The sequence below is a fragment of the Poecilia mexicana genome, unplaced genomic scaffold, assembly GCF_051168715.1.
Source record: "Poecilia mexicana isolate PSO_F unplaced genomic scaffold, ASM5116871v1 scaffold_7, whole genome shotgun sequence".
Lineage (NCBI taxonomy): Eukaryota > Metazoa > Chordata > Actinopteri > Cyprinodontiformes > Poeciliidae > Poecilia > Poecilia mexicana.
The window spans coordinates 25,991,567-26,010,086 of record NW_028263376.1 but is presented as its reverse complement, the minus strand read 5'-3'; the positions used below and the strand labels follow the sequence as shown (position 1 = coordinate 26,010,086).

The following is an 18,520-nucleotide window of genomic DNA, read 5'->3' as shown; positions in this document are numbered from 1 at the left end:
TTTCTGGGACACAGGGAGTAAATGTTGACAGATTAACCCAGAACAAATAAAATAAATCAGGGGAAAATATCATTAAAATGCTACTGACTGATGAATTCGTGGTCATAATGAACCCAAGTTCAGGACAATTGACCTCATTGGTAAGACATTATATGACATGTAATATATTACATTTATGTTTTACACCTGCACCATTATCTCGTCATAATAAAAACTGGCACTGTGTTTGCAGGAACGGGTTTAATAACTTCAAATCAAATATAGCAAAATATTGCTGCATGGATATACACAGAGCAAAGATGGCAGAGGTCAAGTAAGACAAAGTGAACAAAGCTGTGCAAACATGTCTTAAAACTGTTGCAGCGATAAAATTGCACAGACAAGCTCAAATATTTCCATACATCCATATTTGGTTAAACGTTTTCCAGCAAGTTGCCCCTCAACCACATGTCTTTTGTAGGTATCAACAGGATTCTGGTAAAATTCAATATACTTGCCTCGGTATCTTTTGGCAGAGGTAGTAGAAATCATTCAGATTGGTTGCTTTTTTGACACAAATCCGGGTTTCAAGCATAGTACACAAATTTTCAATAGGATTTTCTGGATTGCTTTCTTCCAAAGAGAGGAATGCCACAAGCTCTCTATTACTGAACGATTCTGTCACATGTGAAAGCTGCTTTTGGAAGGTTAGTGTCAAACATATTCACCGATTCTTGGCATTCATTTTAAGTACTATGCATAAAATCCAGGTCTGTGAATTTAGACCAAATAATTGTAATGAAATGTGACATTTCGAATGAAGATAGTATTCAAATATTACAAATATGCCACAAGCTATTGTCAAGGCTTGCTTGGTAACAATTCTCAAAATGGATTATATGACTTTTTTTTGTTCAGTTTGAATCCTGTGCAGAATGCATTACTTCAAATAAGTCAGCTAAAGCACAAAATAAATTAGGTTCATGCTCAAGGTTAGTGAATATATACTTCTGACCAAAAGTGTAGCTATGTGCTCACTCTTATCTTAAGCTGTTCAAACACCGAACATAAATATTGGTCCTTTTTTTACTCAAAGAACACCGCTGATGTTCTCTGTGGCATGATGGTTTATCCCGGATCGGTAGCTGCGTAAACTTAGCTTCTGGTTATTGATTATTCCAAATTTGTAATATATTTTTTTCTCATTTATCACTTTGTGTAGCCTGACCATTGCCTTCCTGTGCTTCCGTCACAATCTGGGCTTTCTCCCCTTGACTCAGATTATCTCTGGTAGATTTTTTTTTTTTTACCTGGCCAAGCGATTGGGTCCAATTTAAAACCTCGACGCAATCCACGCTGATGAATTTCTCAACAGCTGAGAGGCCAGACCCTCAATACGAAGTACAGTGTAATGCAAGGGGATGGTTACTACTAGGCTATGCATAACCTTGGAACTCACTACTGATGAGTTTTACAGTCAAAATGATCCAGGAACAAGTGAAAATGCTCACACCTAACGTACAGAAGAGCAAGTACGACTGTTTAAACCCTCAGGGATAGGGTGTGCATGCATGCAAACAATGTATAAGTACATGCAACATGTTTCAGGTTTGTCCCTGTGGCAGGAGATTATTTAGCACTAATAAAAGCGTCACACAAAAAATAAACAGCCACCTTTTTATTAGGTTTATTATTAACCCACCCTGCATCACGCTGCAATCAGGATCATAATTTGTTTTTATGAGCTGACGTTGTCAAGACTGTGGCACGGACATAACAGCAGCTTTGTTATTTTTATATAATCTCTATGATAAATCCATCCATTTTAAAGATTAAAAAAAAAAAACATTTCTGAGGTTGCAAAATTAGGTCTCGTGTCCAAACATAAATCTGTAACTATTTAGGTTTTGAAAGGTATTTCACTACATTTGAAGAACATACAAGATCTAAGAGGTTTTTTTTTTTAAGTTTCACCTCAATTCGTGTGAGAACATCATATTCATTTCTTCTTGTGAAAAGAAGATAAAGATCACGGCAATCTTCAATCGCATTCATCAACAATTAAAGTAATGAGCAATATCATTGTGGCAGCATTCGTAATTCTGTTCTAGGAATGCTCCAACAATCTTCCTGACTTAACGTTTTTCCTTTTTTTTATTATTTTTTTTTATGGATGAACTGAGCTCACAAAACTTTTTTCAGGGAAATATTTCATTCTACAGGTACTTGAGATGATAAATTATGTTTATGGGTTACAGAGATAATGTTCCTCTAACTGGCCCCCAGATTCCCCAAAAATGACGTGTAACATTGTTTTTAACGTCCACTGTCACAATAAAACACATAGGCAATGAGGAAACATTTGAGTGTTTTCTTCATGTTGTAAAAGGTTCTCGGTCTCCTAGCTGATTTTTTTTTTTTTTTACTTTTTGACTTAAAAATGTATTTAACTACAAATTTTATTTTTAAATTTTAGAATTTTTTCATTTTTATTTTTTCAAAATAAAATACCCAAAAGACCTCTTTAAGAAAACACCAGGAGGTGAATAAGGGAGACTTGATAAACGTGTTTGGAAAAACCCTGGGCTTTCAGTCAGATAGACGACGGTTAGGATTCCTATTGCTCTGCTCGCACCTGGAGTATTCGCACAAGGTGATAAGGCCAGACAGGCTCTGGACGCTTGCAGTCTGAAATGCACCTATAAACACACCAACGCAGAGTTTCACTTTCTTGGTTTGTGTCCTTGAAAGGGTTGGGTATCCAGAAACTCAAAAATATTTAACATATTAATGAACAGACAGTAGCATCTTCAATTATTAACTAGTTTAAGGAATGTCTGGCTTGTAGGGGCAACTGGAAAGAGACAAAAGTTATTGTTCAGTAACTTTCTGTCCACAAGCTGCGCAAAACAAACAATTCTGTAGTTGACCTCAATCAACGTGTATTCATTGCTTGTTGCTGGGCATGTGTGATAATGTCCATATGGGTGTGTGAGGGAAATTAAAAAACAACAAAAAAAAGCGTCTCTGAGTCACTCATGACATTCAACGGTCTCCGTGTTGCAGGTGACTTGTAAAACTGATTCAGAAACCTACACACACTCATGAGTGTGTCAGCTCCGAAGCAATTAAGATGATTGCGTTGCATCTTATCAGGCCCACCATCAGTTGCTGATGAGCAAGGGTCTTTGTGTTTATACATCTGTCCAGGTGTTGGCGGATTTACAGTTAAAGCTAAACCCCCCCAGATTAGTGAATATACGCAAATCACCTGTACACATGCAGGTTAGCGGGAATTCCCCCAACGCTCACTCAGAAGCAGAGAGTGTGTTTGTGTGTGTCAAGTGATAAGTGCCAGACTTGTTTGTTCCTAAAGGGAGTCTTTCTATGAACAGAAACACTTCTCTAGGTGGACTAACTAGACTTATACAGTCTCCGGGGCCGGTTCCCATCATGGATTTAATTGAAACTAAATGTAAAAGTATTTGCTTCCTTACAGATGTCTTGTTTTTCTTTTTCTTTCTTTTCTTTTTGCTACAGTTTAAAAACAACTGTTTTGACAAGTGGAAATAGCTAAATAAATCAACATGACTCTGATGTGAAAATCTAATACTTGGTTGTGCCACCCTTGTCTGTGACAACAACAGATGGTGATAACCGAAAGTTAGTTTTCTACGTCGCTCTGCTGAAATCTTTGCCCACTTTTCTTTATTTCTGGAGAGTTTTCAAGCATAAAGTATCACAGCAACCCAGTGATATTTAGGCCTGGACTTTGATTAGGCTACTTCAAAACCTTATCTTTTTGTGTTTTGGATAATTGTCCAACTGCATAACCCAGCTGCACCTCACACACAGATGGCCGGAAATTCTTCTTCAGGGTTTCTTGGTGTCAGAAGTAACGGTTCCATCAGTAGCACCTCCAAATAGCCACACTGACACCATCAAGTTCGGGGGTCTCATTGATTCAGCCTGGTGACACAGCACCAGGCTGGTTTGGATCGTTCATTTCCTTTAATAAGTGAAATCAACATTTGCAAAAACATTTTTTTTTAAAAAGCATTAAGGGGTGACGCATTTTCCTGGCATTCTATGAGTAATAACTGTTTGGATGCAACAGATGTGTTAGTTAAAAAGATCATTTAAAGTGTCTGTGGCGTGTAACTGTTTTTTAACTGTTTCATGTCCACACCCACAAGTAGGGCCTGCCTCCCAGGCCAGGTGAGTTAGGAGAGGCAGTCTGGCAGGTGAGGAGACAGTTGCACTTCATGTTGGGAAATGATCTGAGTATCAAAGACGCTGGGAAAATATGCAAAACCTGAGGTTGATGCTGCTGTCTCCACCTTCTCCAACACTCTATCAGTCTAACACACCTTTTTTGTTTTTTTCCCTCTGGCTCTGCTTCCTGTCTTTTTTTTCTTTTTAATTCTTGGCTCACAAGAGCAGCATATTCTTTTTTTTTGTTTTTTGCAGCAGCAGTCATCTTTGCAACAATGCCATCTAACTGTATGCAAGTTTAACAACCTTGCAGCGGAGGCACAAAAGACATTCCATTTGCACATGGTTATAAGCAGCCGACAAGTCGAAATGCTCCTGCCTTTTGAAGATAATATACATTGCTCATGTGGGAATGCTTGGAGATAAGGAATGGGACTGGGAACTGGTGGGACACTGCATTCCCACGGAATATTGTTTGTGTCCTCCAGTAGGCAGTCCGGCAAGCTGTGGTCTCAATAAACACTCATAAAGCACGCAGACATGAACACAGGCCTACCAGCCTTATCGGAGCGACACATAAACTCGAGTGTGAGGACTGTACATAAATCATCTGTTTTCACAGTGAGATAAGCCGACAGTTCAGTTTTATCTGAGCTCCGAGGATGAAATAAAACATTTCTGATTTTTTTTTTTTATGCAAAAAAAGCAAAACAGAAAAACACAATGAAGGCTTCAGGGTGTTTGATGAGTTAATCTGAACCAGTCTTTTTTTTTTCCGGAGAAGAAAGCCCACACATTGATATCACACTGCATATTTGTCTGTGAACGCAGGCCGCGCCGTGCGATGGAGAATCCCCCTGGCTGCAGACCCACACCTCCACTCCACAGCTGTCATGAGGATGGACCGGAGGAAAAAACAATAGCTCTCTTTCTCACCACGCTTTTCGCTTCAATAGCAACAAACTCTCATGTAACATCTGTCCGCTGTGTTGTGAATGACTCTTGTAGAAGGCGATGGGCCCAGTTAGTGAGCGTTCATATTACAGAGGAAATGGCTTCTTTATAAATAACAGGATCACTGCGCGTTATGTGATAATTAACTGCCTATTCTCTTTAAATCTAATGAACAAAAAAAAAGATTTAGGTAGCTTTGACTCTGTTTTTTTTTTTTTATCAGACTTACATCCTGATTTTAATCATGATTTGATGTAACAAAAATTATAAACTTTTATTAAGGGAAACACTTTTTGATCTTTCCTGTTTGTTAAAAATGTAATCCATGTTTTTATTTCGTCCCAATTTGGGACTGTGTAAATTTTCATGAACGTGTTAAGAGTTAACGTTTAGTTTCCTGGCTCCAGCCGGTCCTGAGTCCCGCGACTCAAAACACAATTATGTTTGCTTAGTATTTGCACTGGTTTCCCTTTCATTTTGGGACTGATTTTAAGATATTACTTATAAGGCCATTCATGGGCAAATATGTGTCTGTAAATTGCCTTTGAATCTGTAGAACCTCAATTATGGAGCTGATTAACCCTGAATAACAGGCAAACGATCAAATCTCGTCTCAGAAAACATCTGTAAATAATGGCTTTTAATTTAGCTTTATAATAGATGTTTCCCCCATTGTTATAAGTGTCTAGAAATCTTATATATTATTTTGTTTATTGATTGCATTCATATTTTTCTTACTCTTATGTGTTTTGCTGATTTTATCTGCAGCCATTTGGTCAGTGTCGGCTGCTTTCAAATGTGTTCTGTCAATAGAAGAGAACCAAAAGCAAATGTAAACGAAAATGTCATGAACTTATAACAAAGCAGAAAAACCTTTTCTGCCAAACTGATAACAGTTTTCTCTTCCTGGATTTTTTTTTTTTATTTAAAATTTTATTTTTGTACAACTTTGATTATGTTGATCCAAACGGCATAAATTTTGGTCATTTTATTTATTCTTCTTAAAGTTTTCCTTTAAAAAAAAAGAGCGATTTGTTTTTCCATTTTCTTGTTTTCGAGCTGTTGAATCATATTAATCACATATTAAAAGCTTACAAGTTTTTAATATGGCATGAGATATTATTAGTGAGATATCGTTTGTATTGCCTTTTTATTATTACATTCACTTTTGTGCTTTGATGCTGTTTTTCTACTGTATCTAGAGCACTTTGTTCCAGTTGTTTTTAAATGTGCTGTATAAGCAAATTTGAACTTGAAGATAAAGTTCAAAATCTATAGCAATAAAGAGATGGTCTCAGTTCACCTCCAGAGTGCTTGAATCAGGGACAGGCAATGTTGTGTCAATGATGATATAATAGGAAAACAATTTATTAGGACAGGAAAAAATAATAATGACATTCATAAAAATCAGTCGTCTTGTGATAATAGTAATAAACTCTTATTGGTGACGTTTGTAAACTTCAGAAGCTGTTATGACATGAAAAGTTACTTTTGCATCACAAAGGCCACTGCTAGTTAAAAAAATAAACAGTTTAAATGCTTTGTTTACATTTAAAAACAGAATTTAACACCAGTTATTGTAAAGATAATAGCTTTTTATTGGTAATGGGTAATTTTGTATTTACAAAGCAGCATTTGATTGCTTGGGCTTAGAGATCTGAAGCCAAAAAGATTTATTTTTTTATTTTGTTTTGTCATTTTTATCTGTAATTATAATAAAGTCCACCAATCATTGGGAACTGTTGTGATTTTGAACTAAAAAAAAAAAAAATCATTTCAAGTTTTATTGCTCTTAAGAAAAAAAAAAACAAAGCAGTCGGCGAAACTCAAAGTTGCGATGGTCACAAATATGAACCTTACCCCAATGACCCGTCACGCTTTGAATGAATAAATTGTGCAACGTTGGATCAAAAATGCTGGTTAAGAATAAACATTGGTGATGATATAAGATACGGCTATGTTGCTCACTTTTTCTTTTCTGTAACTCATACCTGCTCTGCTCTCAGCAGTCCAGCTGCTCCTTTTCAGAAGTTGACATTTTGTTTCTGGCGTTGGTCACGGCTCAACCACAATGTCTTTTTGAGAGTTTTGCTTTGTTGTCTTTTTGTTGACCAAGTGAGAGAAATTGGCATAGGCTACAGATTTTTCAGAAGTTGCTTCAAATGTTGACACCCCTTCTATTTGGTTGTCTTGTCTGCAAATAACCAATAAAAAAAAATAATCATCTGATCAAATGATTATTCAATGTACAAGTTAGGCTTTGTCTGATTATAGGAACTATAGTGAACAGCACAACCAGAGCTTAGCAGGGTTGGGTTTGTAATTGCCTGATTATTGAATCAGGCCAAAAAAAAAAAAAAAAAAAAAAAAAGCAAAACATTTGCTAAACTCCAAACCAATTTCTTTAAAAAAAAAATATGGCACTCTACATATAAGCTGTACGTACAATTATTCCAACAGCAACACTGAGTAAACAGATGGATTACTAACTGAAAAATAAATATTTAATGACTTCTATGCAGACTTGCAAAACTCCTGGGTTATGTTTAACTGGAGTTCCTTTGATTTTCAGAGTAAGATATACTCATTGCCAATTTCACTTTTGCATCTCTGAGGAAGTTCATAAAGATAACTGTCTATTCCTGAATAATGTGACTATGACTGCTGATCAGAAGTCTTTGAATACACATCTGTTTTTAGGAGTGATTTGACCTGGTGGTTATACCTCTTTTTTTTTTTTTTAACTGAAGACGTATGTGCTGAATTAGTTCTACAGTTTACATCCCTGCAGGCAACTATGTGCACATTCGAGCCAGTGCTTGCATCAGCACATTTGCAGAGTCAGGGCGTGCAGCATACTGTTCACAATGCCACACAGCTTTGTACTGAAAATGTTGGCAAGCCGAGACTTGCCACAGATAATGATGATGAAAGAGGCCTATTTCACTAAACTAAGTTTTTAGTCGTACGAGACTAATGTTCTGCTTAAGGATTATAAATTCTCTTTCCACTACTTGTTTCAGTACATTATATTTGCTGCTCCCAGATACACTGAAAGCATTAAAGCAAGTGCCTCTGACTTAATCTGAGAACCTACCTCTGCAGAAACCCCCTCTTCCCCCTCCCAAAGAACCCAATTTTTTTAATGCATTCTGAGAATATGAACATAACGCTGCAACAAGAAATTCCAAAGAGGACATATCACAACACAGCACTGCAGTAATCCATGGGAACTACATTCTTTTGGGTTTTTCTGCTGCTGTGATTTCTTCAGGTTCAGGAGTGCCCAGGGAAGCAGGGATAAGTGCGTCAGCTTGTGCGCGTTCTAAGAGATGCTCTGGTATGGCAGGTGACGGGCTTCCTCTTTCCACCGAAAAACCATGACATCGTCAGAGCGGCTGCAGAGATGTCACTTCCCGTCTGGTGAAATGCTCACAAGCCAGAGTGAGGTCAAAGGAATGAAGAACAGGGTGGTTTGCTTTGTTAAGTCCATGCAATTTGGTTAATGTGGTCTGAGATTTGTGCTGAGTGGGCAGCAGAAGAATTATTGTGACATGTACTAGCTGTGACAGTAGAAAGTGTTTTAACAAATTATGAAGACCATTGGCCTTCATGCTGATGTTAATATTTTTAATTCCTAAATCAAAATCCATAAAGACAAATTGTCAACTTACAAGAATAATGGTCTAAGTCATTTTTGCTAAAAGAGATATTTTTGATGTTTTTTTTTTGTATTGCCTCAGGCATCTTTTGACAAAAAGAGGTGGTGACTTTTTCTTTCTTTCTTCTTTTTTTTCTTTTGCCAAAATAACGCTTTATGGATTTTCATAGGAAAGTGATAATTTTAAAGTATGCTTTGTGTGTTTGAAATAATTGGAAAGCTCTCCCCTAAAGAAATAAATTTTTGTTTCTGCTATTTTTTTGTTTGTTTCTCAAATAAAGGTAAAGGTAATTTTATTTATATAGCACATTTTCAGCAACAAGGCAATACAAAGTGCTTATGTGTCTCTTTTGTTATTTTTGACAGACTGAGATATTTTTTAAAGCATCACAAGAATCAGTCAGAAAAATGGATTTTGGAAAGAGATCCAGTTTGAAGAAAAAAAAAAAAAAAACACAACCAAGACTTGGATGTGATAGTTCAGCTTCAAAGTTGAGTTAATTCACATAGCATAGTTGACAACTACTGGGGACAATTCTCTTGGATTTTGGCCCACATTTACATAATAGCAATGTGGACATTGTACAACTTCTGTAAGTTGTCTTTTTGATGTCTAACTGCTTAAATCATTTGAGTTGCTCTCATGTGATTGGCTGATATGGTAAGCCACTAAAAAGTAGCACCAACAAAAGCAGGCAGTGAGTGTCCCAAGTCTCCTTAGAGCGAATAAAATGCTAATTTCTCAAAAACAATATTTAGTCAAAGCTCTTTTGACACTCTTTTTTTTTGATTCTCCACTTATTTGCTTCATATTAGAACGCCTGTTATATGAAAAATGGACTAATGTAGTTATTTTTCCTGTCATGAACAACATTTTGAGCGTTTTACATGCTTATTGGTCATCTAACCATTTTAAGTAGAAAGTGCACAGAGCCTCAAAGATGTACTCGCAGCATTGCCTGGTTTTTTTTTTTTTTTTTTTTTTTTTTTTTTTGTCTGCAGCGGTCCTGCTGTTTTCACGCTGGCCAGTAGATGGCAATATTTTATCACTGCATTCAAAACTAACTTCAATCAGGAGCGATTCACGCAGCAGCCCTGGATGATTTATACTATAATTGTATTCATGATTGTAGTGATGATAAGGTAGAGTTTGCGCAGGATTTACGAACTGTAATTTAGCAACTGCCACTATATTTAGTTTAGAGCTGGCTGATATTCTGGTGTGTTTACCCACAATAATCGGCTGGCTGTCTTATCTAAGTCCTGCATGAAGGAGATTTTGGGGAGACAGCGCAGTGCTTTCCATCATGGCTAACATTCCACATCTGTCTCCTCCTACAGCCAAACAGCTGAAATCTTGTAGACCTGAGCATGACAACAAGAAGGGAACAAACAGCATTATTCGTAATCTGAAAATAGTTCACACACGCACACATCAATGAGATCCTGCAGTTAAGAAGAAAAAAGTGCTCATCTACACACACACACACACACACACACACACACACACACACACACACACACACACACACACACACACACACACACACACACTGACATGACCAGTTAGTCGTGGCTACAGAGTTGAACTGCTTTCCAAGACCAATCAGCTTTTTATGGAGACAGAACCAAGTGTAACAATTACACATACACGCATACACACCATCACACTCACCCAAAAATACATCGCTGTGATTGCAGTGCCAGTAGCTCTGCTCAGAATAGCAACAAACAAAGTGTTACATCTCTTGATTTGCTGCTGTTCATGTGTAGACCTGCCTGTTTTAGTCAGCTTTTTTTTTCTAACCCTTGTGCTGTGTGCAGAGAAACTAAGCAAAGCCAAGATCAAATGCCAAGATGGCTATGTTTCATTTTTGTTTGCTGCATGAAAGTGAGAAGCAGACAAAGAGTCTTTAGAATGATTCACCTCATGCTTTGAAAGCTTTCCAAAATTATTTAACTACCCAACAAGCTTGGGCTTGAATAAAAATATATAGCTAAGTGTCTATTTTCATACCCAGAAATACCAGGTAGGGAGATTTTAGAGGAAATCTTTGCTTTTCTATAGGGATTCCACTTAGTAATGAGGAAGGAGCTCCCTCTCATGTTCCGTTTTAGCTATTGCACAATAAATGAAAAACTGATCAAATCAAAGCAAATACCAACTTACTACGAAGTAATATCAATCTTATTTGTAGCCATCTCTCCATTTGCATATGAAAAAAGAGAGAGGAATTAAATCATAAACTCTTTATCTCTATCAAGAGTTTCCAATTGCTCTGCGATCAAGCCTTGGAAAACAAGCTGATAGGAGGCCGATAGAAAATTGCTGCAAGGTTGTTGTTTTTTTTTTCTCTATTTTGCTGCAGTAATTTACAATTATGATAAGCTCAGCAGATGCACAGTTTCAGCAGATGTTTGCTGATTGCTGCAACACAAGGCTGAAGGAGCAAGGGAAGGTTCAGGGCATGGGTGCTTCGTGAGGCGGAAGAGACTGCAGCTCCGAGGAGGAAAGCTGCGTGGAATAGATGGCTCTTGGTGAGAACAAGTGTGGTACTATGAAAGAGAACAAGGCATGAAAATAATAGCCCCCCATTTTATTTTTATGCTAAAGATAAAACGCCAGAAACTAGCGTTTCTAACTAGCGTTAGAATTTATTATATCTAACAATGTACGAATTTCGCCATCAGAGGGCGCTCAGCGCCGTATCCAACAACGGTTGACGCTCTGGCAGGATGAAGAAGTCCGCCATTGCTGAGAAAACAGTTTACAACAGATATTAGGAGCAGCTACAATAACCGCTGTGCTTTCTGTTCACAGGTAAGCTGAGTCGTAAATAATATATATAGATTATAACGCTAGTAGCCTCTGATAAGTACCGTCTGGCAGAAAAAAAAGTGCTTCAACAGAACTGAACTGCCGAACTGAATGTGAAGCCGGAGTTAGCACCAGGCTAAAGTAATGATGCTAATGGCTCGCGCTCGTGTGTGCTCGGTTGGTCGGCTGTAATATGGCCGCAAAATATTTTCTAAATATATGTATTTAAAGTTATGTTGGAGTAGATGTATGGTGACGTCAGTAGTGAGTATGTGTGTTTACTGTTGTGCCGCTCTTTGATTATTGTGTTTAGCGGTTGACTGTCTGGCAGGATGAAGAAGTCCGCCATTGCTGAGCAGATATTAGGAGCAGCTACAATAACCGCTGTGCTGTCTGTTCACAGTTTGAACTTAATATGCTACACCAGAAGGCCCATCATTTTCTGCTGTGTAACACAAGCATTCAGGTACCCTCAAATGATTGCCACAGGAGATGAAAGAATTTATCAAACATGCATGAAAGAAACAAAGCAACATAGTGTGATGGAATCACACTGTCATGATATAAAGCTACACAAAAGTAAATTCTACATAATAGAATCAGAAATCTTTATGCATGTGTATCTATGTTATTTCTTAGCTTTGCTTTTCAAAATGAATGATTTGGTATATTCTAGATGTTATTGCAATATTTTTGCTGGCATTTTGACCAATTTCTCTAGTCACATGCGGTGTAAATTAATCAAGTTTGTAGGCCATCTTGGTTACACACATTTTTTAAGCACTGCTGATAATTTCTTTTGTGACACTGAGATCTGGTCTTGGAGATGACCGCTCTTACACGTTGCCTTTGTGGTCTTAAACCATGCTGTAACTAATTTGGTGGTATTATTTGGAGTTTGTCCCATAATTGGTAGGTTGCCGGTTTGGTCACCTGCTCTGTCCGTCTCTTTCACTGTGTCCTTTCACTTAACCAAACTTGCCTGCTGGTGGTGGTCAGTGCGTGGGTGCCTCAACTCTGTCAGACTGTCCAGGACAGCTGATGCTACGATCCAGTACCTGGTACTGAATGTGTGAATGACTCAATGCAGTGCGAAGCGCTCTGGGATCCTCTGAATTTGATAGAGCGCTGTGCAGGCCTTTTACCATTTGGAAGAATCATTTGTGCCCACACTCTAGCTTCCTAGATGATGTCTTAAGATGATACATTATTATTTACACATAATGTTCTTTCCTCATGGCACCATTGATTTTTTTTTGAGATGCAACACTCCCTTCTGCAGCAAATCGCCCACGCAACATGGTGAAGTCACCTCCATACTTCACAGTTGGGATGGTGTTCCCAGGTTTATGAACCTCACCTCTCTTCCCCTTTGAGTTTTGTGTCTGCAGACCTGAACGCAGTTATGCGAGATCTTTGCCTATGTGTGCATTAGCATTTTATGTTGTGTTCGAAGCATAGGCATGATTAGAATCCTGAAACATTTGGTAAATGAATATTAATAAAGACGACACAATAATCACACAAATCAATTGTTCCAGTTCTTCCAATCTTCTACTCTATATTTACCATATTATTAAATAAATGACCAATCCAAGAATAGACTGAGTTTTCCCATCTTAGATCAAACACTGACACAACTAATAACAAAAGGAATAGGGACCAACTACTGGCTTTGAGAATTAGCTCCTTTTGTTGTTAGGGGCGTTAAGTTTGACATTTAGGGTAATAATTAAGTTCCTAAAGCTATGAGCTCAAACATATCCACCAATCCTTAACATACAACTGAGAAGAAAGGTGGATTTCCTAGAGGGATATGGCTTGAATAATTAGACCCGAGCAGCTAAGCGCTGCAAATTCCTATTGTAATCATAGTGTTTATTATTATGCTTCTGTCAAATGAATTGGCTTTTTGGAGGCTTTATCATATTCACAAATTCACCAAAATTGGCAGATGCGTCAAGTCTGTGTGAAAATTGTTTTATTTTAGTTTTTTTTTTAAATTAAACCTTGCTAAATAGATGTTGGTAGTGATACTACGTGGGATTGAAGCTGTGTAATAGGGTATAATATTAGTGTATATTAAGCATATATTATTTCAGTTCGGTGGACACATTGTGGCTGCGCTGCATCTGATAAAGTCTGTCAGAATGGATTAATGTGCAAAAAAGAGTTGCGGTGATCTGTATTTGTAGATGTCTGTGTTTAATTTAATTCTAATATAAACCTGTTTCTGCTGTCTGATACTGTTGTATTCTTACAAACACGTTTGTATGATATTCTAATAAAAGGATTAGCGCATACATCTATAGCTTTTCATTTAAAAAAATATTCAGATGAAGTAAGTGATATTCTTGTGGTTTTGTCGAGTATATAAATTGTTCCAATGCTGTGCTAAGCATAACTCCTAACGCCCAGTTCACACTACAAGTCTTTTTGCCCTGGTTTTGCATTCGGCGTTCTAAGATTGTCACTTGCGATAATCGTAACCAATTATCCTGTAGTGGGTGTGCTACGACTGTTCGAGTCCGGTCGGAATTAAGTGCCTCTTTATGTCATTATTTTGTAGGGATCAATTTTCACTGTAATATTAGATTTTTTTTTTTGGACTTATTTTGTCAAATCTGAACTGTTCTTTTTCAATACACCTGTTATAAATAAAGTCACATAACAAATTACACTTCATATAAAGTGTGGAAGATATTAAATATGTAAAAGTTGTGGTCACGTGTTAATATCACAAGCTTCAAACACAAGAAACATTGGATACAAGCAAGTCAAAATGTCTAAATCATACATGCATCATCCGATTTGCACCAAACTTTTTATGATTGACTTTTGTGAACCTCGAAAAACCCCAATAGCATTAAATTGTAATTCGACTCTACTGCGAACCTTCCATAGCTGATGGAAGGTTATTCCATCAGCTCGCCCTCCCATGTGGACCAACTTCCATAAGAGAGGTCACTTTAGCTTATTCTTAGAGGCAATTGATGGCTGCCTGGAAACCACTGAGATGACTTCAGATGACTGTAAAACATGTAACCACTTCTTTAGAAGGGGTTATATGATGGAAGGTTGTTCCATCAGCTATATCTCCTCACTACAGCAGCCGATCTGCACCAAATTTTTCGTGTGTCATCGGGGAGCGCTGCTGGACGCATCGATGCACATCGCCTAGTGGACGAGTGTGAGAACTGCGCAAGGGCCGCGGTCGCCACGAGGCTGGAGCATCGCTGAGCTGCGAGGGCCATACGCTGCTTGCAGCTTTAATTTTCTTTTATAATTTTGGATATTACCTTAATTACTTGGGATAATTTAAGACATTTGTATTCAATGATGCTGATTTTACTCTACTGGGATTCACAAATGATCAAAAGACCGTAGAAGCCCTGTGAGCAGATGTGAAAACTATTACAAACAGAACTAAAGCAAGAACAAACGAAGCCAAAACATGCTTGCTTCTCTACTCTGCTTTGATCCTTTTGGAAGATTGCAGGGTAATCCTTCTTCTAAATGAGGGTATTAATTCAGTGCTGACAATCAGACTTATAATAGCAAAAAATGTCATTCAAAATAAGCCCAACATAGTAAAGAATTATAAAAAAAATGTCTACATTAATCAATTTTCCATTATGGGAGTTTGCCCAGATTAACAGACACGTAAACAATCGTGAAACAATCCTGCTAGTGTGTCAGTTTTGTACCGTGTGATTATTAAGGTTTATTCCAAAGATCAGCAGAATTCTTAAAGCATATTTTTTGACATATGATTCTGCTGCTCAATTGCTCCACTGTAAGGGATCCTGGCACTGCCAATCCAACGCAGCGAGCAGCCTTTCCTCTGACCAAATGTTGTGGCAGGAACATAGAGAGAGCTGCATTAGTCTCCATTCCCCACTCCTCCAGTTACTCCAGTCGAGTCTACATCTAATTTATTTTGGTACAGTAATGCTGATGCTCTGAAAAGAATTCCTTGAACTCCTTGAAGAGCTTCTATTTTTGCAGTTGCTTTATTTCCTTGCTTATTGCATAATCTGGACTGGTTTTCATTGCCATCATCTGAATGCAGTGGTCCTCGTGTTTCCCGTTTATGTCTTCTTCATCTTGCATCTCACTCTTAAAATTTCCACCTCTGCCACTTCTGCTGCCCACATCAACATTACACCAGTTGTGTATTCTTGTTTGATTTCAGGGAAACTTACGGCGTATTATCAAGAGCTGATAAGCTTGGCTGGCTTTCCATCCATGATATCATCGGAAGTCTCCTCAAAGACCTTTTTATGTCAGTCACAAGCGTAGAGCCAACAATGGTAATCCATTTCTCAGGTGATATGTCCTGTAAAAGGTTTGAGAAGCTCTTTTGCTCCACCCTCTTCTCTTCAAACTCTTACCTCATCCCCCTTCCTCTCCTGTCCTTTCATTCATTCCTGTCTTTTGTGCTGTGAGATGCAGAAAGGAAGGGAGGAGGGGAGAAATGGGGGGAAGGAGAGGGATCTTTTGTTGGCTTTCAGGTGCTTTCACATGAAAAGACAGAGTACACACCTAGGTTGCCGCCACGGCAACCCATGGCGTCTCACTTGCTTCCGCTGAGTATACCTGAGTTAGCCTTCAATTGCCTCTGCATCCCAGGTGTGCATAAATACATTTAGAGGCAGGTACAGATACAGAAAACTTTAAATTGGCAGAAATACACACACCTATGTCACAATAATATATTCTCAGTTTGTAACTTGCTGAGACACAAGTGGATGATGCACATCCCAGAACATGGTTGCAAAGGAACAAAGCGATACGGAGTGTGTGTGGTTTGAGTGGGGGTACTTGCTGATTGTGCGGCAACTTTCTCTGTTCTCCCCGTGAAAGGAGCTCAGGTAGCCCTCGGTAAGTTTATTTTATTCCCAGGTAGACCATGCTGAGTGCTCTCAAGTTAGAGTCAGGTGTCGGGTAGCTACTTGTCTTTGTGTCTTCAAGGCTGCTGTTGCTTGGATAGTGTTTACAGCCTGGGGAGCACAGTGGAAAGGGGGAGGACAGGGCATTAACTTTGATCTGATGCAGACTGTTTGATAGTTTGCGCAGGAAGGAGATAAAGTGTGAGAAAGAGAAACGGTGTAGGGTAAATCCACATTAAGGCTTTGCTACAAAGGTTTGCAGCTCTGCATGTTTGTGTGCAATCATAGTTTATTTAAAACGTGCTACGCACAGGATTAATAATGTCAGTAATGAGAAGATGCTTTGCCTGACTGGATGCTTACCACAAAATATTATAAAATGGCATTACGTGCTAAAAAGCAACCTAACCAGAAGATAGGTGCTGTTTACACAAAAGCAGAACCTATTCACCCTGCCAAAGTACTTTGGCCTTTGACAGCAACATCTAGAGAAACCCTTTGGTCAAACTTCCTGACATGAAGATTTGAGGCAAACATAAATGCTCTCAATTGCCTCAAGCCTTTACTTGTTACGCATCATTCTCAAGTGAATATGTGACTGTCTCATACAGTTTGAATTCAGCATCATCACAGACCAGCTGAAGGTATGAAGAAATGTTTAAAACCCTGTCAAAGTCCAGCAAATCACAAACATGCAAAAAAAGTATATATACTTGGATTTCACTTTCTTCAGTATTTGTTTATTCATCCTTCCACAGGTTAAACCTGATGATTTGTCTATTTCAGAGTCACCAATACCAAATTACACTGTAAGTGTTTGCGATGGGAAAAGAAAATAACTTCGCAAAGAGATACTAATACACTTTTGTGCGTGGATTCTGCTTCATTGCTCTCCTCTAGTATGTTGACCTGCATCAATCACAATTTGTCAACAACACAACAGGTTAAGTTTGCATTACAGTTTCTTATGGGAATTTTAAAAAAAACTCTACTTTTCCAGGAAAAAAATTGTCACGTCTGTTCATTATATAATCTAATCTATAACAGTGATTTGTAAGAAAAATTTCCGTGCTCATCCATCAATACTCCTTCGTGTCGAAATGATTAAATATTAATAAATTCTGCTGCTACACTGATTTGTGGTGCCTCCCTTCTGAGTGCACACACTCATCCGTGAACTGCAAGAACACGTTCAATCTGACCAAATCCTGTTTGACATTCACAGCTGTATGAGGAGCCATGCAAACTGAAAAGACAGGATCAAAACAGGAAAACAAGAGAAGCCAGTAAAAAGGAGAAACACAGACAGGCAGGAGACCAAACATGCAGTTTTCTTTTACAGAGCATTCTGTGTGTTTTAGGGGCCCCCTGAGGCCAGATAATCAAAGAGCATTTAAAAAAAGATGACAGAGTTTTAGTGTGCCAGAAGGTTGGAGGTGCAAAGCCAAAGAGGGAAAAAAATTTGCAGGTGTATAAAGAACATGTGCATGTTTTTTTTTTTTTTTTTTTAAAGTTTGTACACACATATTAATGCCAGTGGGTAAAACTGTGTGCCTGCTTGTGCATCGGCCAACTTCAAGATCCTGCTAGACATGCCTTTGATCAGAGAAACCATAATGTGTATTTGACGAGTAGGTAAAAGAAAAGAAAAAAAATCAACTGACAGTTAGAGCACCGACAGAACTTCCACTACAGATATGAAGAAAAAGGAGGAAGAAGAGAGAGCACGAGAGAGTGTGAGTAAGAGAGAGGGACATTGTGAAGAACTGCTCTGAAAGAGTTTTTGTGGGGCCATAACAAAGGCTCCTCAGAAAACATTGTGGCATAGGAATGTTAATTAATTAATGAGAAACTATTCAGGCTAGAGGATTGTGGAGAAAGAAGAAAAGTTAAGAGAAAGACAGAGCAACAGGGAAGACAAATTTTTACGAGTGCATATATTTTAGGCTGTGAGGCTTTATTTTTTTGATAAGCCTGCATCCCAGCTCCACAAGTTTGGTA

General features: G+C 38.1%; 1 protein-coding gene across 1 annotated transcript in view; it reads left to right on the top strand.

Annotated features, from left to right (window-relative positions):
* Positions 1 to 11,552: 11,552 nt before the first annotated feature.
* The window catches only part of lgr6 (leucine-rich repeat containing G protein-coupled receptor 6), a 59,101-nt gene continuing 52,133 nt past the window's right edge, over positions 11,553 to 18,520 (top strand). The window contains exon 1 of the mRNA XM_088007330.1: positions 11,553 to 11,630. The gene's annotated coding sequence lies outside the window, so the exon portion shown is untranslated. The remainder of the gene's footprint in view (positions 11,631 to 18,520) is intronic.